This window comes from Heterocephalus glaber, unplaced genomic scaffold, assembly GCF_053883595.1.
Source record: "Heterocephalus glaber isolate CG9 unplaced genomic scaffold, H.glaber_assembly_v1.0 deba00001429, whole genome shotgun sequence".
Taxonomy (NCBI): domain Eukaryota; kingdom Metazoa; phylum Chordata; class Mammalia; order Rodentia; family Bathyergidae; genus Heterocephalus; species Heterocephalus glaber.
The window spans coordinates 35,570,402-35,596,281 of record NW_028258294.1 but is presented as its reverse complement, the minus strand read 5'-3'; the positions used below and the strand labels follow the sequence as shown (position 1 = coordinate 35,596,281).

The window sequence follows — 25,880 nt, the reverse complement described above, 5'->3', positions numbered from 1 at the left end:
TACTAAATTAGTTCACTAGTAGGAATTAGCACAGTTCTGGGTGTGGCTGAATGGATTTATATACTGAAAACAGAAGCCCCACCCTGGGTATGGGTGGCATCACTCATAAAGCTTGTAGTCTGGATGGGATAAAAAGGAAAGGTAGGCTTGCTGACTGCTGTTTAATGCTGCTCTTTGTTGCTTCACTGCTTTCTGCCTGCCCTGCCATGGACTGTTTCTTCTCTTCTGTGCTCCTCTGCCATGTCACCCTGCCTTGGAGCCAGCTGATTATGGACTGAAACCTCTATGAACTGTGAGCCAAAATAAATCTTTCCTTCTTTAACTTGTAGGTGCCATGTCTTTTGTCTCAGCAACGAGAAAAGTGACCAAGACACTTTTCCACTTGACTTATCTGCCAATGCTGGCTTGAGATCCACGTACCAGAAACCAAGTACCTGGATGCCAGCCCCTTTGGGAAGTAGTTTCTTCTCCAGGCTCAAGGATGTGATGCATTCCCATTCCACATTGTGTTGGCTTTCTTATATTTCTATGATCTAAAGGTGCCTGGTGCAGTGCCTGGAGCTTGGTAGGTGCTCAGAATTTATTGAATGAAGTTTGATATGTGCATAAATCAGGCTACCTACAAATTTTCCTTCTTTGAGGCTAGCTCAGTTTTTGCTCTGGGAACAGATGCTACCACAAGGCATGAGGATCAGAAGAAGGTAGAGTCTCAAAGGGTGCTGTAGCCTGAATTGTGTCTTCTAAAATTTATGTTGAAGCCTTAACCCCTCCAGGGTAAAAGTCTTTGGAGGTGGGGCCTAATCACCAAGGTAATTAAATTTAGAGTAGGTCATAAAGGTGGGGCCCACACAATGAGATTAGTGCCCTTCTGAGAAGACACCAGAGGGTTTGCATGCTCTCTCTACCATGTGAGGACCCAGGGAAGATGGCCATCTGTAAACCAGGAAGTAGGTCCCCACCAGGACCCAGTTGTTCAGCACTTCGATGTTGAACTCCCCAGCCTCCAAAACTATAAGAAATAAATGTCTATTGTTTAAGCTCTCTAGACCGTGATATAGCCAAACCTCTATATCCATGATTTCTATATCTACAGATTAAATCAGCCATGGATTGAAAATAGAAAAAAATTGTGTTTGTGCTGAACATGTACAGACTTTTTTCTGGTCATTATTCACTAAACAACACAATGCAACAACTATTTACATCACATTTACATTGAAATTAGGTATTATAAGTAATCTAGAGATGTAAAGAATATGGAAAAATGTGTGTGAGATTATACACAAATACTATATGCAAATACTATTTCTATAAGGAACTTGGGCATCCACAGATTTTCCATATCCATAAAGGGTCCTGGATCCCCCCCTCCTTGGATACCAGGGGATGACTATACTTTGTTATAGCATCTCAAGCTGACTGAGATACCGTGGTACCTTGGTTCATGGACTTAAATCTTTCCATGATTCTGGTCATAAACCAAATTTGTCATAAACCGAATCAAATTCAACGGTTAGGTTCAATGTTGACCTTATGGGGAAATTTGATTCAATTGGTGACCAATTCAGTTTGTGACCAGAATCATGGAAAGAATTAAATTTGTGGGGAAAAAAAAGAGAATTAAATTCATGAACTGAGGCACCACTAGGCTAACAGGATCGCCATCCCCAAAATACCTCCTGACACACCCCAGAGCCATATTCCCAGGGACATAGCACTGGCCTTGAGTAGAACCCTGACTTCTAAGGAAAACATGCCCTGAGCTGAGTGCCCAGAACCTGGCTTCTAGACCTAGTCTTACTGTTTATCAGCTCTATGATCACAAGGGGTGGAATGGGATGGGAATTTGACGTCAGAGGTGACATCCCCATAACCTCAGTTTTCCCATCTGTGAAATAGAGGGAGAAAGGAGTCCTTTACACACACTAGGAGACTTTCTCAGGAATACTCACAAGTGAGGCTCCTAAGAGTGATAGGAAGGAGCATCCTGTAAGCACGCACTGCAGGATTGTGCCAGAAGACAAGGTCAACTTGATATCAAGCATTGCAGAGCTAGTGGCAGAAGAGCCAGCCCTAGCCATGCCCAGTACTGAGCCCTGAAGTGGTCTTCTGTTGCCATTTCCCACTTGCCCACATTCTTCAGACTTTGTCCACTTGCTTTGCCAGATGACTCTGGGAAGACTTCTGGTCTCAGGGCTCTGCTGCAAATGCCTGAAGGGCAGGTTTCGCTCCATCTTTGTGTCCCTCTGGACTCTACTTGACTTACCAATCTCTGCACTCTAAAGTGACCCAGCTATATCCCATTTGAAGGAGAGGGCTGTAGGACCTCCCTGACCTCTGTCCTTGGCATCTGACACAGCTAATGGCAAACAGCCCTGTCTTCTCAAGATACTAGAAGCAATAGAGGGCAAGCAGGTATGGGTCTCTGTGCCCTTCCTAGGCCCAGTACCTCTGCACTACCTATGCCCTCCTACATGAGCCACACTGCACAGCAGGATGCTGTGCCCTGGGTCCTGGCCGAGGAAGGTGTGATGATTCCCACTCATAACGACATGGAGCTGCAGGGGGCGGCTCTGGATTCCCATTCCAGGAACCCAGCTGTCCCTCTTCCTGTCCCCCACACCCAATTGCAGGGGAATCAAGGTAGGGTGCAAATTGGCCTGCTCCTGCCTCTTGCCTCTGTCCCTGGCCTTTAATATTCATGAGCACTCCTAGCAGGGGAGGTAAAAATGTTCTGCTCCTAAATCTAACTGCTTTATGGAAGCCTAATTAAATTCTTTGGTGGAAAAGGAAAAAAAGACCTTCAAAACTGCCAAAACTATTCAGAATGGTACACCCCAGAAACCTTTCCTCTTCTACCCTTGGTAGCCTGTCCTCTGCCAATGAAATTCTCCACCTCCTTTTAGGCTAAGAGTCCAGGGGGCACTCTGGGGCTTGTGGATGCCCAGTGGCAGGACAGCTTCCTGACCAAGAAGCAAGACGGGCAATACTACTATCCCCTCAAGGGACCAACAGCATTAACCCTGCTGGAAATTTCCATCTCAGCCAGAGTTTGGGGTTGGAGTGGACAGAAATGATGGTGGAGAGAGAAGGACAGAGCCTCTCCCTTCCAGGGTGAGTGCTTTTGCAATAGGGTGCTTGGGAACCTCAGGCTCCCTCTTTCCCTGGCCACCTTGTCCATTCATCCTAGAAAGACCCAAACATGGCATAGGGTAGAGAACAGCCCTTTGCACACCTGTACCTGGGAGCCTAGGATTGAGCTCATATCCTAGTTAGTTCTTCCCTTTTGTAGGGGCAAGCAGTAACTTGCCTGGAAGCCAGAGGGGGACCTGTCCCTTCTTGAGGTCTAATGAATAAAGTAGGCAAAATGGTCTTTCCAGTGACCTGGCCTCCCAAGAAGGTGGGAGAGATAAAAAGAGGGGTTAAGAACATAAGCCCCAGAGGCACTCGATTGTGCAGGGGCAGGACCCACCCTTGTGAATTGCTGAGACACAGATGAGTTTCTGGGGACATAGTAAAAATCCTGCAGATGGGGCAGGAAGACACCTAAGGTCCAGGTCTCCTCAGCAGGACAACATCAGGGCTTTACCTTTCGTGATCTTCTGTGAGTGTGTCTGATGCGGAAAAGATTCTATGTGCCTGATGGTGGAAACTGAGTTACCCACAGCTTTCTTTCCACTTTTGAGAAGAGGTCATTTTTGCCTGGCCTGAAGTTGCTTTCTGATTGATTACCAAGGAGGCATTCTCAGACTATATCACAGCCAAATCATGATGACCAGTGGCCAGGGACACCTTGACTTTTTATAGGCCTGTGCATCCCTGCATCAAACAGTCTTCCAAATCAGCTTCTGGGTCATTTTGAGACCATGAGAACATACCCTGTTTGGTGAGTACATTTTCAGGGCACCACACATAATTCTAGAAAGCCAGGCCACTAAGCAGTCGGAGGGCAAAGCCCTGTGGCCTGCTCCAGATGACAGAGAACTCACTGCATCCTCTCCTTGCACCCTCACTTGATCTGTCCCTCTGTCCCTTCATTCCAAGCTTCCCATTATGGTCCTCTGACCCGGATTCCCCTCCTCTACCCGTGTCCCCCACAGCAACCTTGTCTGGCATTGCCAAAACCAGCTGAGAGCATTGTCCCCTGCCCTGACCCTTAGGCTGGCCATTGTCTCATTCCACCTCTGAGCCCCACAGCCCAGAACCTAAACACCTTTGTGTATGGGATTCCTAAGTTCTCAACTAGATTCTAGTGCTAGAGACCAATGTTCAAGTCCTCAGTGCCTTTAACCCTCCTGTGGGCTCCGAGGAGACACAACTGCTTGGTAAAGAATGAGTGGATGCTTGGGTGAAAGAACAAAAGTGTTGACAGAAACGAGGAAGTTTGCTCATTCTGCAGTAATGTGTTGTATGCTGGGCAGGTGCCAGGTGAAGGGGAAGCCCCAGGACTAAAACAGACCCAGTCCCCACCCTTGTGGCCACTCAATACCATGGAACAAATGAGTAGAGAAATTAAGGGGTAAATGAAAGTGAAGATGGGAGAGGGGACAGGTGAATGGACAAGTGACCAGACAGCACACTAATAAGCCCTGGGGACCCCAGCCAGGGTCCTCTGACCCAGGGGCTTCTCACCTTGTCTGTGTCTCCCTTGGGCTGGCTCTCCCCAAGGCAAAGGTTCAGATTCACCCCCTTCCTGTACCAACTACCCCATCGATTGTCTATGTTGGTGTCTGTGCACCACACAAGCTCCTCCTTTCTCTCCTCATGACTGCTTCCTTTCCCATTCGGCCTTCAAAGAGTCAAATGGCATGTGCAGTGCCATCCTTACAGTGCCGTCTTGGGCTGAGACCCAGCCAGGAAAGCCAGCCTCATGGAAAAAGGGTGGCAATGAGCCCCCATCCCTGGCCAAGAAAGGGCACCCAGGATGCTTGCCAACCTTGCTGGCCTGGTGCAGAGCACCTCATGCCAGGGCACAGGGACAGCATTCTGGCACAAAATAGAGATTCGCATGATCCTAATCAGGTGGGGACAAACACACTGGCACCTTCAGAGGGAATTTCCAGACAGCCTTGAAGACAGCTGAACAAGCACACAAATGTTAGGGTGTATTACTCTGAAGAATAAAAATAAATCACATTTCTGGTGTGTGAATTAAGGCAAAAGTGGTAAATACTAGCTGGGTGTGGTGGTGCATGCCTACAATCCTAGCACTTGGGAGGCTAAGGGGGGAGTATCTCAGAGAGTTTGACTGGTCTACATAGTGAGTTTAAGGCCATCCTGAACTACATAGTGAGGCCTTGCCTCACCCGCCCCCAAAGTGGTAAATACTTTACATTTAGATATATTTAATACTAGAACAAAAGTTGAGTTTGACAGACCAAGGCTTGTGCTGATATCAGTGCCATAGCCTTGTCTCATCCTTCCAATCTGATTCTGTCTGGCTTCCTTTTAACGTGGTGTGTGTGTGTGTATGTGTGTGTGTGTATGAGAGAAGGATGAGTAGAAAGCTAGGATGTCAAATTTTATGCAAATATTTCAAATGTAATCATACAGCTTTGAACCATATGAAAAGACTGTGTGACCTGGAGTTGGCCTGGCTCAGAGTGTCATCCGGTGCCACATGGATTCTGTGGCCTAAGACAAGTTCACCTCTGCTCTTCCAGGCTTTTCCATCCGTGGGTGTCATAATATAGCAGACCCTACAGGGGCCACCCCTTCCAGGAGTGGAGTCCTCACTCCTCCAGCCAGGGCACTGCCTGCTGCTGGCTCCCAGTGGCACCTCTGTCCTTGGCAGAAGGGAGGTGCCCTCCCCATGGGCAGGCGCCATCCCCCAGCATGGCCTGAAGCCAAGGCTGATAGCATGAGGACAGAGGCTGTACCTACCCTGACTCCGCTTGAGACAAAGTTGAAGGGCCATCTCAGCACCCGGCCAAGGCCTTTGTTAACTGAGTCTCCAGTCTCCCAGCCCAGAATGCTTCACTTACTTACAGGTGGTGGTTTCTGAGTGGCCTCCCCAGAAAGCCTCCTGCCCACCAAGGGAACTCAACTCAAGATAGTAGCCAACTTGTAGTCAGCAGAACATGATAAGTCACAGTGCCTGACATAGGCAAAGTGAATTAATGCTAGCCGTCGCGATTCTCCATGAAGGTCATTTCCTCACTCTGGCTGAACATCAAAGCCAGATGTGAAATTAAAAAAAAAAAAAGCCCAGAAGCCAAGGCTATTTTCTCTAAGATTGTGATTCACTAGCACTCCGCCCCAGATTTCTACATTTTAGAAACCTCACAGGTGTTTCTGACAGACGGCGACAGCTGAGAACCTCTGACCTGGGTCATCTTTGTCTACACTATCATCCCTGAAATTTACAAGACAGAATCACAAACCTATGAAGGGCGAAGTGACCCAAGCAAGGGCAGATGGGTGCTTCTCAGCTCATTAATCCTGACGCACTCAGGGTCATTGCCCGGGAGGGTGGGAGGAAAGCTGTTGCTTCCAGTTCTCCCCAGCATACACACAGGTCATCACATGTATCAGGCAGACCCCTAAACATTTGGCCTTACTGATGGTGCGAGGAAGTGTGTGATTAGGTGCTGCCTTCCCCAGGGCAGGCTGTGAGCACTGGAGTTTGGCAATCAGGGAGGTCTTCCAGGAGAAGGGGGCCTCTGAACTGGATCGTAAAGAACAACTCTTCAGGGAGTAAGCACAGGGTAAGGAGACTAGGTTCCAAAATGGTCATCTCATTTCGTGTTCAGTTTCCAAGGAAACCAGTCATGATCTGTATTCTCATCATCCTTCTGACAAGACTGAGCCACTTCAGGGCCATCAGACTCATGAACCAGCAGGCAATGACTGCCTAGTTTTTATAACAACATATTTTGTTCTAAAGATTAAACTGTAGGCAAGGGTTTATTGAAAATTTGTTTAATCTGCACTTCATTAGTCTGCTTCTCTATAAGGACTGAGGCCCACAGCCATGTGGCTATTTGGCATAATAGAGGCAGAGATTTGAGCCTGAGTTCAGACTTTGCCACTTATAAGCTGTGCGCCCTTGGCCAAATTGCATGACCCCTCTGAGCCTTTATTTGTTCAGCCTTAAAATGGGAACAATAATACCTGCTTTCTTCCCTCTCTGCATTGTTCAGAGGATCAAATGGGACCATGGCAGGAAAAACAACAGTTTTGTAAAAGGCAAAACACACTACAGGCATGAGGTCCTATAATTTTCCATACTTCGTTTTGTACACTCAAGATGCAGAAGCCCAGTGAGGTTTCCACCATCGCTCAGCACCCAACAGGGAGCCTTATGAGGAGCAGAGGAAAGACCAAAGTTTTCCAAATCCCACTCTAATGCTTTTTCCAATAGAGCAACATATCTCTTCCTGAAATCTTCCTTCTCTCTCTAATTTCTTGTACACTATAGGGAATTATAAATTCTCACCTTGCCCTAAATTCTTTGATGCCTCCTGATCTTTTTATCACTTCTGCAGCAGCCTGCAGCCTGTCTCTTCCTACCTCTGTATCATCTCCACATCGTTCTGCCTCTACTCTCTTCCCCCCATGCTCTGACCTCAGTCTAGGATCACCCTCTCCCCACTGACCACCACCTGTCCCTCAGAGTCTCTGCCTCCCACCCAGACCCTGGTGAAAGATTCCCTTCTGGTGCATTTTGAGTAAGCCACTTGGGATAGAGTCAAAAAGCAAACAGTAAAGGAATGCTTAAAGGTGTATAGCTAGCTGCGCACTGCTCAGGACCATGAGGCCAGTGGTGGGGGCAGCCTCTCATGGAAGCCAGGAAGGCTGGACTCTGGATTCTGACCTCTGCTAGATCCTCCATCATGGTATCTCGGCTGATCGACTAAATTCTCTGCAGCAGAAACCGCATGCTGCTGTGTCAGTCTCTGGGTCTCCAGTGCCAAGCCCGTGGCGGCCCCACCACTCCCCACCTCCACACCATCCTATCTCCACGGAGGCTCCTCCAAGTCCACAGGCCCAATGCTGGCTCTCGGTTCTTGGAGACAGGTCACGTCTACCACCCTGGGGTGCAGCGTGAGCCAAACTAATCAATGGCAGAGCGGTAAATTAAGGGGCCCTACTCCAAACCATCCATCACTGTCGTTTACCCAGGCCTGTCAGCCTGCAAATGGAAAAGGAGATGATGTGAAACAACCCATCTGCAGGTTTTTAACGCTTTTTACAAATTGCCGTGGTGTATAACTTGTTGCCTGTATTTATCCCTTTTCAAATTGTCTCTTAGCTACAGTCATCCGTCTTCATTCTACACCCTGATGGCGCATGTATCGCCCGTTGCCCAACCTCATTATTTCCCTGATGTTGCTGCCTGGAGGAGGAAGGGGAGGCAAGGAGGAAGGAGAGAGAGAGAGAGAGAGAGAGAGAGAGAGAGAGAGAGAGAGAGAGAGAGAGAGAGAGAGAGAGAGAGGGAGAAAGAGAGAGAGAGAGAAAGGGAGTGAAGAGAGGGAGGGATGGAGTGAGGAGGGTGGAGTGGGAGAATTGTTGGTAGAGGAGAAACTCCAAGTGGTGGGACTAGCTTGGGTGAGGACCCATCAGCTAGGACCTTTTGCCCAGAAGCTCATGGCAAGAGAAGAAGTGCCCCCACTTGCAGGGAGTTAGTGAGCAGAGACTGTCCTCTGAGGAGACCCAGCACCCTACCACATCACCAGGTTGCAGTATCTGTGATCAGAATCTCCAGTCCACGGCTGGGACTTGGCCATACATGGCAGCCAATCTCAAGGAGAGCCCATCTGCAGCACAGTGGTAAAGCTCTACACAGACAGCCTGCCATGTTTCCCCTTCCTTGCTACATGTCAAGACTCACTACTCCTGCTCTCCAAGGAGAGCTTCCTCTGACTTTGACCTCCTTGCTCTACCTCTGGCTGCCCTTTCTTCTTCCTCAGATCACAGCAGTAGCCTCTTGCAATGGACTGAATGTTGTGCACTCCTGCCTCTTTCTCCCAGGTGTGTAGGCTGAAACTCACGCCCCAAGGTGATGGTGTTAGGGGATGGGGCGTTTGGGAAGTGATTGGGTGATTATGTTGTCTAGAAGGAGCCCTCCTGGATGAGACTCACAAAAGGGAACCCTTTCTTCATGAACCAGAAGGCCCCCATCAGGCACTGAATCTGCCAGCACCTTGATCATGAACTTTCCAGTCTCCAGAACTGTGAGAACAAGATGTTCATTGTTTATGAGCTGCCCACCCTGAACCAACTGAGACACTCCTAACTGGTCACCTCCCTGCCAGTCCACACTCATTCTCAACAGCAAACTGAGGACTCCTCTCAAAGGCCACCTTATTTCCTCCCTCCGTCAATACTTTGCAGGGAGCAACTGAATAAGAATCACCCACACTTCCCCTCCTCTCCCCACTCCAGGATGACTGAGGCCACTCAGGCAGAAAGCTGCACTTTAGCTGTGTCCCAGCTAGTCAGTGTGCATTGCAAAGGTTGAGGGCCATGTCATAGAAGTTCCTCTTGATGCAAGGCACAGAGAGATGCTATCGTTTGCCCAAGGTCACACAGCTCATTAGCAGCTGAACAAGAACAGCAAACAAGCCTCTTTTCTTGCAATCTAGTGCTCTTCCTTCTGTACAATGGTGAAATTCCTGCCTGGATATTTGTCACTCATGTTCCCAGATCTGACTTAAATAGAAGCTCCTTGATGGCAGTCCTGCACCTTGTCTCTCTCTATGCTCCAAGCTCAGCACCCAGCTTCGCTTGTCTTTGGTAAGTGGAAAAATGAAGAGGGCAACAGTCCAAGCCCCAGACTTGGTTTCTTTTGCAGAGGAGAAAGTCCACACAGGTGGTGGGGGGCAGGAAGCCCCCCGGAGGGCTTCTAGCCTGCCCTTCTCCTTGGTTAGCATGGACCAAACCAAAATCCACCTGGCTGTCAAATGCTGTTTGTCTGACATTGCAGCCAATATCTCCACTCAGTCTTCCACAGAAGACCTTTAAATATTTGAAAACAGCTGTCAGGATCCACTTAAATGTTCTGCCTTCCAGGTTTAAGGTCCCCAGCTTCCTCAACCACTGGTCACGTGGCATTGTACAAAGACCTTAGCTGTCCCATGCCCCTCCTCCAAATGCCATCCCATTTGTCAACTCCTTGGCTCGATGGTGGCTCCCAGAATGAAATGCAGTGCTCCAGATGTGGTCTAGCCCCTGCCAAGCACAGAGGAGCATGTCATCATCCCCTCTCTTTTGGGCTCCGTGTTTCGATTAATATAGCACAAGATTGCATTAGCCTCCTGGCAGCTTCCCTCTGCCACTAGCTCATGTTGCACTTTGTCTGTTAATCCATCTAACTCTATTACTGTCTGACCCATCCTTCTCCATCTTGTCCCTGAGAATTACATCAAAGTCTTACAAAACACCTTGCTGAAATCCAGATTTGCGATGTCCACAGTATACCATATGCCTAACAGCCTAGAAATCCATCAGCTGGAGCAGAGTTTGTTTTGACTGCACTTGCATTTGGTGAACCTTGGATGATTCCTGGTGATTGCTCCTTTTTTCCTATGGGCTCACAAGCCATCTACTCCATACAGTATCCTTGGTACCTTGCTTTGGTACCCTGTACGGAGCTTTCCTCCCCCAAGGTGCTTGCTCAGTGTATGGACCGAGCAACTGTGATGGGCTGCCTGATTGATTCTCCTGTTGGAAGATTTATGGTGGTGAACAGGGGTTGCCCAAGGAAAAGCATAGAGGAGAGTTAGTGCAAATGCCACAAACTCAGGAATGCCCACGGAGACTGTAAATAGCTTGACAGGGACTCTGAGTCTCCAGAAAATTTATTAACATTGCCGAATGTATTTCACTTTCTATGCACAATGTTAGATTCAAAGAAAATATGAAAATATCACTGGAATCCTAATTCTGCCAAAGCGTTTCCTTTCTCCTATAATTAGGTACTCTGGGTATTTAGTACCGTGTGTGTGTGTGTGTGTGTGTGTGTGTGTGTGTGTGTGTGTGTGCTTCTTCTGATTTCCACAGGCTATTTTTAGGCCAATCATGACTCACTCTTTGAAAAGCTTAAGAAAAGAAAGTCTTTATCCCAGCAATCAAATGTTTCTGTCCTCTGGGTGACATGCATTTACCTAAGTCATAGATGGGTGACAGTCATGAGGGGTTGAGGGCACACAGGAGGAGGGCCCCTCTGTGGGGTGGGGGATGGAGCAATGGACAAGAGATCTATACAGGAACCTTCTACCCCTGCCCAGCCCTGCAGATTAGCCCCTCTCCAATCTCCACAGAGGGAGAGGGGTCTGGGAGACAGGATCCCAGGCAAAGGGAAGCAGGTTATGCCTGGGCAATGCTGGAGAATCAAACCAGTAGGCTCATTATTCTGTGGGCAGAGCCAGGGGCAACAAAGGTCAGAAGGTACAATAGTCTCAGGAAAAGAGAGAACTAACTATAAGCTGTTCAACATTACAATGTAGTGAACTTCTCATCTCTGCAAGTATCCAAACCATACTAGATAACAACCTCAGTGTCCAAAGCCCCTTACAGTGCTGGTTGTGTGAAATCTGCTAGGGTGGCTTCTGGAAGAATTCCTGCTCTAAAAGGGAAATTGAGTCAAAATGTCCAAGGTCTTGTTCAACACCAGGATACCAGGAAAGATAAAACATCTGCCCCTATATCTGCACTTGTTCCCCAGAGCAGAGTCAACATAGCCAGGTTTGGCATGTGGAGGTGTTTATCTCCTCCTGTCACCCTTTCTGGAGGGATTGATCAGGAGAGGGAAGTCCTCAAATCCTTCCTGAGGCCTCTGCCTGGGTGACATATGCACTCTTTCACCTTCAGCCTGGAAAACACTTCCAGCAAAAAGCACTAGCCAGGCATGGAGTCATTTTCCATTTCCTTTAAGCACACAGACTCTGCAGAGACTCTAGTAGGCTGAAACTTACACACATGTATAAAATGCACTGACCTATGACAGTTACACAGACTGCATCCAGTCATTGTTTCTGGTTCAGAGAGGGATGGGAGAAGAAGTTATCAGGCTTACTTTGGGCCATCTCTAAATATCCATGTCCTTTCTTTGCCCATGTCAAAGACACTTGGAATCAGTCCCCATGTAGGGATCTATATGGCAGATGTCAGATGAGATGGGAACTCCCAGAAAAGTGCACAACCACTCCAAAAACTTCACAGTTTGCAAATCTCTTCTTCATTCGTTATTCTTGAATCATCTCCTCACTTACTGAATGTCTATTTAGCTCTTACTATGCTCCAGGCAACGAAAGGGCAAAAATGACCAAAGCAGACACAGTGCCTGGGCTCACACTTGGAGCTTACACCCTGGAAGGGAGGCAGACCTCAGCAGACCATTGGGAAGGTGTGTGCTGATGCTCAACTCCAGTGAGCTCAATAACAGAAGAATCATGCAGTGCTGCAGAACATGTGACTCAGGGGCTGACCTGATCCAGGGTTCAGGAGGACTTCTTCTGTACAAGGTGACAGGACAAGGGTCAGGTAACCAGATGAGGTATGGGAGGTGGGTGAGTGCGGCTCTTTGAAGGACTGAAAATACAACAATACAGTTCAACCAGCAACACGGATCCCCCATCAAGTCAAGCGTTGCTAGGCACTGGAGACTTGTCTTTCCCCAGACAGACAGCCCCGGCCTCCTGATCCATCAGTCTGCAGTCTGGAAAAGGAGGCAGACAGCTTGAAGCTTCACAAATAATCTTGTCATGACATTCCGGAAAGCACTAAGGAAAATTTCAATGTGTGGGTAAAAGAGGAACAGGACCTACCAGGGACATCCGTAAGAGTTAGAATTAATTAGGCCTGATGGCTGGTTGAATAGTGGGGCCTGACAGAGACTGGCGGGGGAGAGAGGCAAAGAGAACTAAGAGTTTTGATCTTGGACACCAGGTGCATGGTGAAGCCATTAACCTTAATGGGGAGAGTGGGAGCCTGAGCACTTTGGATCACATTCCATGAGTATGACTTGGGCATGACCAGCTTGTCCCAGGTCGAGGGTCTCCCCAGACAGGATAGAGAGGCTCAGAAGACCTTTAAGAGGAAATGTCATGAAGCTTGTTCTTAAAGGGTACCTTGTATGGGAGGGTGAGGGAGCTATATGGGGAAGAGTTAAGATGAGGCTGTAGGTAACAGGATATGACCTCTCCCCTATGTCCTGAGCAGTCTAGCTCTGGCCCCAAACATACACTCTGCACCCACAAACCAAAGCAAGAACCAGCAACTAGTTGGCCCTTCACCCCCAAAAGCAGTTGAAGGATCAGCTATTGCTACTCAAACAGCACCCTTTGAGTGCTCACCTGGACCCCAAGCGTATTCCAAAAGTGTTCCAACTATACACCTCCCTAAGAGAAGCACAGATCCACGAGGTCCTTTCTAGCTTGTGCATGCACCATATTTCAGCGTCCAACTTAGACTGACATCCCGGGCAGCTGCAAGCAGGTCCTGGCTCTGTGCCTGGCCCTCTATTATGTTCAGTGGACAGAGGAGAGGATGCAGCCTCTTGTGGTTGGTACAAAGTGGGTGTGGGGGATGGAGACAAAAGCTGTGGATGCCCAGGCTTGGGCAGCAGTTAAGGGTCCACCAGATGCCCTCTGCCAGCCACTCCACACTGGCTCTGCTGGAATTTAAATTGCAAGAAATTTGATGCTTTCATATTCAAGGGATGCAAGTTTCAGTCTTTGTTCTGCCCCTAACCAGCTCTGTGATTTTAGGCAGGTCACTAGTTCCCTCTGGATGGATAAAAGAAAAGGAAGGAGAGGAACTGAATCTGAGCACTCTGTTCTCCCCAGTTCCATTTTTTCCTGAGACACCCCAAACATCTTGGTCCAGTAAGTCTTTATCTCCTCAAAGTCAACCGTGGACTCTCACAGAGAGGATGGTCTGCAGAGGAATGAAGTCACAGGACAAGAAGTTATCCACAGTGATCAAGCACTCTCAGAGAAGGGAGTCATGTTTTGAGCACAGAGGACAAGGAAGGGGAAAATCTGTGCTCCAGAAGAGGAAAAGCACTCAGAAACCTTCTTGGGAATAAAGCCTGCCCTCTCCAGGGCTAATAGAGGGAGGGCAGCAGAGCATGGAGATATTACAGATGCTCTGAGCCCCGCCCCTCTTGTCTCCAGAGTGCAGAAGAGGAAGCAGCTTCCCCACCATGGCTGGTATAAGGAATGCACTGACCAAAGTCAACTAGTATCTCAGGCAACTTCCCAAAGAGATCCTCACTCCCCCAAAACAGACTCAGGACAGAGTCAGAGGTCAGGACATTACAGCCTCCTTGCACCTGGAGTGGATTTGGTCCCCTGTGCTAGGAGGGGATGCCTCATCACCCTCTGGAAAATGCCCTGAAGAAACTGCCAGACTTTGCCAATAAAAATACATTGCCCAGACCAACACTGAATAACTGTTTAGCGTATGTATATCCCCAAAGTTGCATGAGTACATGTACTTAGCAGATTTTGTTGACTACCTGAAATTCAGGTTTAACCAAATGTCTTACAGATTATCCAGAAACCCCCTCCCACATGCTCTAGGAAGGTCAAGCATCCTCAGAAAATAATTCACCAGCAGTCAGAGCCTGGTTCACTGTTCCTACCACTTCTGCAGGGTGCTCTATATAGGAGAGCCTATATAGACGATCCCTATGTTTCCAGGGGATTCTGGACCATGGCCTCAGCCCCCACACACCCAATATGAACCATCAGCATGGGGCTGCCTGCAGATGCCCCTCACAGACCCTGCCTGTGGCCAGCTCACTGACAGGGCTCCCCTATTCCCCAGGGATGTGGTCAGGCCAGGCCTCAGTGCTCTCTCCTTCCCTTGTTTCCCACCAGCCTGACCACCCACTTCCTGGCCAGCTCTCCTCTGCACTTTTGACTGCAGTGCCTGTCCTTTACCCAGCTTGGACTCAGAGGGTTTCAGTGAACAAGAACTTTTGCTCTTTCAAAGCAAGAGTGAAGAGTAAGGTAAGACCTGATTTTCTTTCTTGCCTCTCCCTATTGATGCCCCAAAATGCTTTCTATCCTCCCAGCCCTGGCCTGTCCTGGGTCTCCAGCCCTTGCAGGGACCCCAGAGTACAGGGAAGGGAGCCCTGCTCTATCCTGCCCAGCTGCAGACCCATGGCCCACACTGCCCTGTGCTCCTGCTTGGGCTAATTGAGGCTGGCACATGAATCGTGGTCACTAATGGGCTTCCTCCGCACAGGCTCTCAGCCAGCAGGCGGAAGTCGAGTGAATGCCTTCTTTCCTGGCCATTAAGCTGAGCCACCAACACTATGCACCAGCTCCTGGCTGAATAGCAGGGCATAAGGACTGGCAGGGGGCATGGAGGCTGAGTCACCTACTTGGATGGCCAAGGCCTAGGAGCTTTCTTTTTTGGTTTTTTTTTTGTGGTACCGGGGATCAAAGTCGGGTCCTTGCACTTGCACAGCAGGCGGCAAAACCACTGAGCTAAATCCCCGGCCCCCTAGGAGCTTTCTTGAGGTGATGGGGCTACAGCTAACTGGAAGGCCGAGGGACAAAAATGAGGAAGAACAAACTGTCGGGATGCCTGGCTGGAGGCTCAGACCCTGGCTTACCCCACATCTACCCCTTTCCTGCAAAGAGCAAAAAAGGCAGCCCTCTGTACCTCTGGGAAATGTCCCCCACTTCTCCTGCCCTGGATAGGAGTGGGGCAGCCTATGTGGGAGTCTCTGGAAGTTGTTTCATATAGGATAAAGAAGCAAGAGTCACCCACTCCTTAGACTATTGCCAGCGTTTGCATCCCTAACTTCTACACAGCTTCTAGGGTTCCGTTTAACCAGCACCTCCTCAGGCAGTCCTCCCTGATCCCCCAAATTAGGTCAGATCTCCCACTGCACTTTCCCATAGCACCCTGAAGTTCTATGTCATACCTCATCAACATTATAATTACCACAGCACAGGGTGCAATTTATACCCAACAACTCACATGGGTAAGACGAAGTAACTTTAATTTCTGTAACTAATCACTTTTTTTTTTTTCTTTCAGGACTGGGGATTGAACCCAGGGCCTTCACACTGATTTATGCTCCCAGTCCTTTTTTTATTTTTTATTTTGAGAAAGGGTCTCACTAAGTTGCTAAGTTTTCCACAGTGCTGGATTACAGATAGGCACCACCATGTCCAGCTACTAATCACTTCTTGACCCTGGTTCTCCACTCCTAAAGAGCTTGGTGGGAGATTAACTTGGCAGGAAATAGTATCTTGGTTTAAAACCTTTTCTCTGAGATAGTCATGAGGATCAAAGTCCCTCTTAGGGCCTTTTCTTCCATCCTCTTTCTTTGGATGGCTTTGAACTGCCAGAGGAGCCCCTAGCCCTCCTGCAGCCCTCTGGTAACTGTCAGCCTCAGTGAGACATCCCTATCTGTCTGAGTATCCAGCCTAGTGGTCTCTGGCCTTACCTGACCTTTTCTGAGATCCCAATTACACCCCCAGATGAAGTCCCCAGCCATTGCTATTACCTCGGCTCACATGGCTTCCTCATCCTGACCTCAGGGTTCTTCCCTGCACTAATTCTATCTGCCATCCCATTCTGGGACACGGGGGAAATGCTGGGCCTTCTGCTGTGTCAAACATAGGCTATCAGTGTTGGACTAGGGACACTGATTCAACCCCACCACCACCAGCCATACTGTTATCATGCTGGCACTGGATTCAAAGCACATCAAACCTGAGCCTGCTCTCCCTCAGTCTCCTCACCACACTCCAGCTCAGCCCTGTGCTCAGACACCCAGCATCTAGCATTATTCTGGTAATGCACAGCATTGCTTCCTAAATGTAGAAAAGCATTTTATCTCTACAAATGAGGCTGTCAAGACCACGATTTCACTAAGGTCTTTGAAAAGCCAAGCAATGACCTCTTTGTTCCAGACTCATTCACTTTCTTTAATGCTTTCTTGAATAAAAAAGAAAGGCAAGGGTGATAGCTCTCAAACCCAAATTCTTCATCACCTCGGGAGCACCCTGCAAAGGCGAACCCCATCACTCACAAGCAGCTCTCAACAGCAGGTGGTGGATCCCCGCTGTGGCTGATCTCCCCAGGCCCTCCCAGCGCTGGCAGGCAGCGCTCCTGTGACCCAGTGCTGGCCCAGATCAATATACAAATACCTGGCGTGGAAGACAGGAGAACCTCAAGAGTGCCTTGAGAAAGGAGCAAGAGCCCGGAGAAGGTCACTTGAGGAAGAGGTTCATCAATTAAAGCACAGATTCTTGAAATTTTTTTAACCCTTGACTCATTTAATGCTTTCTCTTATTGTCTAGGGTATAATTCTACTGCTCAAGAACAGTTTGTTAACTTTACTGTGGGCAGGTTTATGTACCAAAATGATAAAATATGATGGCTTTTCTAAGCTACGCACTCTCCTTTGCCACCCCCACCTGCTTTGTGATGAGTCTGAGGCAGCTGCAGAGGGGAGGGAGGAGTGTCTAAGGGTTAAAGTCAGGGAGATTCCATGGGTAGCAGAGAGGAAGGACTGGAAAGGTAGATGAGATCCAAAGAACAGAAGTGAGATCCCCGGGACAGGTGCGCAGGCTGTGTGAGCTCAGAGGCCAGGGGTGGGGCTGGCTGTGGGCACTGAGCTAGGAGGGTGCCATGAATGCAGATAGAAATGTAGCCTTGGAGCTGGAAGCTGCTCTGAGGCGGGCTCAGGGCTGAGTGGGAGAGAGCACTAGCCCAGCTATGTAGGAAAGGCCTGACTGTCCAGGAAGTGCATTCTCTGGCCTTTTTCTCCCCTTCTCCCTTCTTCTACCACTCATATTCCTGGCCCCCCGGGGACTTAGCTAAGCTTCTGGGAGATAAGTCCATCTAGAGCCCTGCCCTCCTAGCATGGGGCTGTGGGCACTTTTTGTGAGAGCTTTTATGAGGCACATTGGAGGAAGAACAGAAGGGATCATGATTTTTAAAATTCTGTTAATTAGGATACTATCTCTAACAGAAAATCCACCTCAAAAATTCTTAAATAAAATGAATTTTTTGGCTCATATAATTGGAATGTCCAGAGGAAATATTGGCTTCAGGATGAGTTTGATCCAGAGGTTTGTGATGTCCCATAAGATTCATAAGATTTCTTTGTGATTCTCTCCACTCTGTCCTCCTAATCTGTCAGCCTCATTCTCAGACTGAATTCCCTCATTGTAGCAGCTCTGGGGCCACTGTACTTTTTTTTTTTTTTTCATAATCAGGGAGATTAAAAAGCTTTTCTTACTCCAACTTTTAACAAAAAACCTTTTCTGATATAATCGATTTCTATCTGAATGGAGCAACTTATATCACAAGGTAGCTTGAACCAATCATCACAGCCAAAAGAATCTTACACATTGATTGGCATTATCCTGAGTTACATGCGTTTTCCTCAACCAATCACTGTGAGCATACAATAGTAATACAGTACTGTGATTGGCTTAGGCCAGTTAAGGACCAACCCGGGAATTGTTCTAGTCGTATAATATGGCTGCTACACAATAAGAGATGGGTGAATGATGCTGGGGGAGCAGATAATGGTGCCCAATATAGATGTTTCTTTTGCTTTTCTCATGAGAAAGAAGAGTTCAGAATTGGAATGAACCTCCAAAGTAATTTGAGGGTCACCCATACACTTAACTTGTCTATATCTGCAAGGCCACACAAAATTGAGAGTGGGCTGTGCTATATACTTTCATCCTGTTTTCCTTTCCCTCTTCTCCCTCTGCCTGCCATGTTTCCTCATCCCTGTCCTCGCCTAACTTCTCTTCTCTGTTCTCTCCCATCTCTGTATGCACAGACCTCTGTTGCCCATGTCCTGCCTCTCCCCACTGCCTAGGTCTTTTCTCTCCATCCCACTCCCCCTCCCTGGCCCCATCTCTAGACCCCCTCTCCCCATGCCTCTGAGTTCACTTTCATCTCATCCAAATTGCGTTATTAGTTCAGCAGAAAAACAAGGCTAGCTACAACCATCATGGGCACAGACGGTGTGCATTAGATTCAAAACATATTTAAGGAAAATACTCTGGCAAATGGAATCAATAAACTCCAAATCAAACATTCACCAGGAAGGAGAAGTGTACCTTCAGCTCAGTGTGCCGGGAAACTGCTCACCGTGCAGCAGAGGAGGCCAAGGCTCTCTCACCGCCCCAGCCACAGGGCGCAATGGCCAGAGTAAACCAGAGAAGCCACAGACCTCAGCTTCCCGCTCTCCAGCCACCCTGCTCTCACCGAGCCTCCCCTCAGCCCTTCCCTTCTCAGCTGTGTTGAAGGGCCCAGTGCTTTCCGCATGCCCTGGTGCAATGATCAGTGGTGCTGATTAAGAAAGGAGAGGTGATGGGGAGAGGGACAGGAACTGGGGAACAGAGGCATTTGCATTAAGGTATTTTTAGACCCAAAGATTAAATCTTTAATAATCATAATTTTTTCTTGAAGGAAAATGAGGGTTTGGTGTGTGGTGCTTATCCCCCTCCCCCTTCTCTTTGAGCTTTCCCTGCTTTGAGCTCTCCCAGCCTTGCTCCTGCAGTGGAAGAAAAAGGCAAGAGGCAGAGAAACAGAAGAGAACGGAGAGAGGCTCTGGAGGGGAATTAGCCCCCACAAATCTGGGCTCTGGCGCTGCCTCTCCCTCCCAACCCGTGGTTGTCTGGTGGACTCCAGGAAGACAAGCTCAGGCTAAGGCACACTGGTGCTTCAGGACTGTCTTCCAAGCCATGGAAAGCATTCTCTATTTTCTGATATCTTTTGGGTTAAAAACAGTTAGCACTAACTTCCCAGGGCCCCTGGAAAAGGGATCCCTGGGGGGGGGGGGGGCTCTTCCTCCACTCACTGATATTAGGACATCTCAAACATCTGAGGAATCTGACTCTACCCCAGGAAACTCTCTGGGTTCACCTTCCCCTACATGATGCCAATGGGGCACTGTCTCTCACAGGAAGCGCGACAGAACGTTCTGCCTGTGGAGGTGGAGAGAGAAGGGTGGGGTAGTGAGGAGAAGATGTTAAAGATACAGTCCTGCCTATACCATGGGCTGTGAGAATTTGGACAAATCCCAGAGACCTCAATTTCCCCAAACTGCAATAAAAAGAAAGATAGATCAAGAGGAACTGGACGAGGCTCCATGAATCCTCTGAACTTGTCTGTGCAGTTTCCTGGTAAGGGGCCCTGTCACACTCTCCGAGGGGTCTGAGAGTACACAAAAGCTAAGAGCCATAAGTGGAGCCAATGCCAAAGTTGGCACATGGCTGAGGGCTGGTCGGCATCCTGGCTTTGTCACTGGAGGAGTACCTTGGCCTGCCCTACAAACCCTTCTGTTTCTTCCCTTTAGCAGGTTCATTTTAGTATAATACATTTGAAGAAAATACAGAAAAATGAATAAAATACAAACAACATTAAGTTGGCCAGGTTCTTGAAAGCACTACAAATCCCCCATAAACTCAAAGAGCTCATTTGGAGCCCACATTGTCTCTTCCTGAAGTTATTGCTACCTTTGCACATGGGCCAGTGGCCTCTGAGGCACTGGTCTGGGTCATCTCCCAACATGCTCCCTGTGTCCCCAAAGTCATCATAGATCCAGTCACTCCTGGTGCCATCTCACTTCTCAGTCCCTAGATTTTAAAACTACATACATTGCTTCATTCAGACAAACATCTCTATAACACTAAGACTGTCCATTTTCTGACCAAGTGTCAAATACCATAACCCAAGCCCAGTGGGAGATACAACAAACAGACATTGAATTTATAAATAAGTGAATGAATTCAAGAGCAAATTTGTGAAGTAAATTAATGATATCTTGACTTTCATCACTCTTCCCAGGCTGAAGACTCCCATCTCAATTCCTAATTAGGCCTAATAATTTACAAAGTACTGGTTTCTGACCCCTCGGAGCCAGTGAATGACTGATCTCTCCAGTGTCTGGTACAGATCAGTCCACTCCTAGATCCTTCTTGAATTATAGGCTGATGTCTTTCCTCCCTAATAGAAAAGTGAAATATATTTTCTATCCTGTTCTCTCTCTCTGTCTTTCTCTCTCTCTCTCTCTCTCATCATTCTTCTTTCCTACAAGACTTCAATTAAACATAAATTGGACCTTCTCATTTTGTCTTCCCTGTCTTATATCCTCCTTTCTGTATTTTCCATCTTTTTGTCTCTCAATGAATATTTTTCCTCTCACCTGGAGCCTAGTTTAGTGATTTTCTCTTTAACTGTATCTAATCTATTGTTAAGCCAATCCATTGAGTTCTTGATTAGAGTTATTACAGTTTTAGTTCTAGAATTGCTTTTTTTAAAAAAAATCTATTATGTATTTTGTAGTTTTCAGATCCCTGCTGAAAGAGTCAAGCTGTGCTTGTTTGAACATAGTAAGCATAGTTGTTTCACAGTCTGTGTCTAGCAATTCTAACTTCTGAAATCTTGGTTACTGTCCCTATTTTCTGTGGCTCCTACAGGCCCCTGTCCATGAGCATATTTGAGTGTTCTAGATATCCATCTCATCCCAGATACTGTATCTGCAACCTTGTCAGAGGAATTTCAGGATGAAGGACATTCATTCAAGGGGCTGCTGTTCTGGTCAAGTGACATTTCACATTATCATTCAAAGTCCAGTTAGAAAACAAGTCAGAGAGGACTGCAAGCAAGACCCTTTCTCATGAACATCTGCCCTACCCTCAGAAGATACTGAAGTGTACTTGGAAGAGGGGGGTGGCAAGGGAGGGAACTTTCTGGAAAGCTTTCCTCTGTTACAAACTCGCTTAACCATGACAGTAGGAGCAAAGCAGAGATGGGGTCACACTTGGGGGGGGGGGGTCACCTGACAAAGTGCCACTCAGTCTGTTAGTGCCTTTTCTTTATTTATTCATGTGTTGTTTTAAAATATTGCCCAGAACAGACATATTTGTGCCTTTTTAAAAAAAATCAAGAGATCTTGGTTTCTCTTAAAAGATCCAAGGTTCTGACCACATGAGCCCTGACTCCAGGAGGTAACAATTGGTCAGAGCAAGAGCCCCTGCCCACAGGAGCCCAGTGGGCTGTAGGAGCAGCACTGGCACCACTCGGGCAACAGGCATGATTGCACGGACTCTGGCCACTTCCCAGTCCGCTTAATTACTGCCTGACCCTGAAGAAATTTGATGTTTCAGCCCCTGACCTAGAGAAAAGACTGCATGGAGTTTCCAAATCTATGAGACAAAGAGGGAAGAGCAAGAGATCAGAGCAGCAAGGGCATCTTCCAGAGGTCCCCAGCTGACATAGGAGGTGCCAGCCCCTGCCCAGGCCAGGTGACTGCCAAATACAGTGTGGCCATCTACTGCCAGGCATCCTCGGGCAACTCACTCGGAACCCCCATCTCCCTATCTGTCATAGCGCCTGGCTTGTAGGATGGCTATGACATTAAACGAGGCAATGAATGGACCGGGCCTGTAGGTAACAGATGCTCACAGCACTGTTGCTGGTGTCTGATGCTCTTTCCTGCCCTTCTTGCTTCCATGCTCTCTGCACACCCTTAGGACCAAGACCCCGGGCTAGAGTTCCCTTCATGCCCTGTGATGTAGAATTGAAGCTCGGAGAGGTGAGGATCCTCTAGATGCTAGAATGTGAGCATTCACCTTAAGGACACAGTCTGCCTGAGCTGACCCAGGCTCAAAGATGGGGCTGATCACAGCCAGAGCAAGGGTGGGATGGAAGGCTTCCCAGAGGTGGGGGCTCACAGCAGGATTTGGGGGAGTGTTTTCTTATGCACCACTCCCTCATACCCATGCTCTGAAACAAAGTAATTTCACTGTCTTTGAGCCCCAAACAATAGTCCAAGCCTTATCTCCAAGCCTTATCTCTACAATATCCAAATAAATGGGCTCAAAAGCAGGAGCCTGGGCTTCCTCACCTTCCTTCCTAATGGAACTGGAGACACACACAAAGACACACACAAACTATTTGCTTTCTTCTCTTGCGGGGGGGGGGGGTCCTTACATCACCAGCTGACTTTTCTCATGGACACTCCCCAGTCAGGTACAAACCAGGTGCACCTTATCAGCACCACACTCTCTCTAAGGCAGAGATCCAAATGTCTCACTCACCAAGGAGATTGGCACCTAGATCCAATCTCTGCATCCAGCCCTTTCTTTTCTTTATTTTAATGAGTTTTGTGCTGGGCCCATATTTTACCAAATACCACAGCCCCCTGAAGGTCCTTCCTCCCCACTTCCTAGTATCTACTGGCTCCTGGAAGGGCTTTCAGGACCCTCTCTGCCAGCCAGCTCCCTCAGCTCCCTCAGACCAACCCTTATCTTCCAGACTTCTCCAGCCTCAGGATCTCAACTGCTCCCCCAGCACTAACACACACTTGCATGCACATACCACACACACACACACACACACACACACACATACACACACTCAGGCATACAACACATGGGCATGCAGAGCAATATACACACATACACATGCACATACAGACTGTGGCATCCTCAATCACAGATCTCTCTTGTCAGCTTTTGTCATAATGGCTTCCCTCCCCACTACTCCCTGGAACCACTGTGATCGAAGTATGGTCAATTCCCTGTCCTCATCTTATCTGCCCTCTCACAGGCTTTGACCCAAGAGCCACCTTCCTGCTTGGAACATGCCCATCTCTGGCCCTTCCAAAAGCCACAAGTCATGCTGTCCCCTCCCCAGCAGCCCCTGCTCAGTCTCCTGGTCAGCCTCCTCTCCCAGCCTCATCATGCTGGACCAGCAGGAGGGGTTCTGGCTGGAATGAATTTCACCTGGTCCTCACGCACACCAGGTATGATGTTCATTTTTTAAATCTCTGCTAATCGGAAAGCAAAATTGTTTAAATGCCCAGTACTTTTCGATAGGAGAACTCAACAGGATCTTGTAGGCCATGGTAAAGAGTTTGGTGAAGAGCATGTCACCTGAGGAGTGACATAGTCTGATGATCATACTGACAAGTCCCTGTGGCTCAGGGAAGATGTGAAGACAAGACTGGAAGCCTGGAGACCAGACGGACACAAGGCCAGGGTACTGTGTGGATGAGAGAAGGGGAAAATCTGCACTGTTGATGGTCGGGACACAGGAAAGACAGGAAGGAGGAATGGGGAGTGACTTTGGCACTTCTGCCCTGTTATGGCTCCATCTTAGAAGTCCTTCAAAGGCCATGTGTTGAAGCCTTGGTTGCCACCCTGCGACCCTACTGGCAGGTGGGACAACTTCTAGGAGGCAAGGCCTAGTGGCAGGAAATGAGGTCACTGGGGCCATGCCCTTGAGGAGGACATTGGAGCCTCAGCCCCGTCACCTCCTTTCTGCTGCTATGAGGCGAGCACCTTTGCTCCTCTACCCTCTACCATGATGTGTTGCCTCACCACAGGGCCAAAAGCAATGGGCCAAACTACCATGGACTGAAGCCTCTGAAACCAAGTTCTCAAATAAACCTTTTGTCCTTATTAGTTGAATTTCTCAGGTATGTTGTCACAGTGACAGAAAGTTGGCTGATATACCACATAAGTAACTGGAGGAGCAATAACAGCTGCTACTCATATGGGACAGCTGTGTGCTGGGAACTGTCCTATGGGTGTATGTGGTATCCACCCTCACTTGCCCTTCTCAGCCCTGTGCAGCAGATGTCATTTCCATCCCTGCTGGCAGCTGAGGACACCTAACAGAGCAGTACTGGAGCCTAGATTCCCCTCCCAGACATCCTTCTCTGTCATCTATGCTCCTAGGAGCCTCGCTCATGGCCTCTCCCAAGGAAGGCTGTGCACTGAGCTAGCAGAGGCCACTGAGGCAGGAGGCAGGGACGGTCCCAGGATAAGCACTTTCAGGAATGGAGCCCAGGCATCTGCGTCCTTCAGCCCATGGCTCACAAAGCTGGGCATGATGGCCAGAGATAAGTTTTCAGTGTGTCCTCCTAGAAGCCTGTGCTGGGATCTTACTCCCCAGGACAACAGTGTTAAGAGGTGGCACCTTAGAGAGGTGACCAGGCCACGAGGGCTCTGCCCTCACAAATAGATTCATGCTGACTATAAAAGGGTTTGTGGCTGTGGGTTCATCTCTTGCTCCCTCACACAAGCCTCCCACCAGAGAGTGACACAGCAAGAAGGCTTTCTGGGATGTGGCCCTGGTCCTGGGACTCCCCAGCCTCCAGAACTGGGAAAAGTAAATGTTTCCTTTTGGGATTACTCAGCCTGTGGTGTTCTGTTACAGCAGCACGAAACAAATTAAGGACCTTCCTACCGGGGCCCTGGAGCAACCTGTGAAGCAGCTGGAAGAGAAAGCTGAGCAGCACCCAAAGACTGTGTCAGGCCAAGAGGGGAGCGGCTCATGTCTGCTTGGATGTTGCCACCGAGGTAACCTCACCCTGCTCACCCTCTCTCCTTCCCATGCTTCCTTTCCCACTTACACCCCCTCCCCTTCCTGCTTTTAGAGAAATTTAACTTCTCATTTAAAAATGAATTTGTTTTCTTTATTGCCAAATTATGGAAATACTGAAAGGTAGAAAAATTTTCAAATCACCCATAGGTAACCCAGAGTTACCATGAACATTTGAATGTTTATTTTAGATGGAAAGGAAAATATGACCAACATTGTAATGTACATTCCCTTTTGTATCATAATTTTTTTTTTTTACTTTAGACACAGTGGAAGCATTTTCTTGTCCCATAATTCTTCTAAAACAGTAATTTTCCTAACTGTACAGCAGCCCTGGCTACACTTCCCATCACTTAACCAGCCTCTTGTCACAGACATTTGTGTTCTTTCTAGCTTTTCCCTTTGTAACTAAAACCCTAAGGAGTACACTTGCATGTAAGTCTTTGGTGGGTCTAATTATCTCCTGCCTGGCATTGTTGATCCAAAGGGTTCAGTTCTTTTTTTTGGTACCAGGGATCGAACTTAGGACCTTCCGCTTGCGAGGCAGG

General features: G+C 48.2%; 1 long non-coding RNA gene across 2 annotated transcripts in view; it reads right to left on the bottom strand.

Annotated features, from left to right (window-relative positions):
* Positions 1-8,368: 8,368 nt before the first annotated feature.
* The window catches only part of LOC101714320 (uncharacterized), a 96,035-nt gene continuing 78,523 nt past the window's right edge, over positions 8,369-25,880 (bottom strand). For both annotated transcript variants that reach the window (XR_205747.4, XR_015451692.1), the window contains one exon: positions 8,369-25,880. This exon is cut by the window's right edge. This is a non-coding gene — a long non-coding RNA (uncharacterized LOC101714320).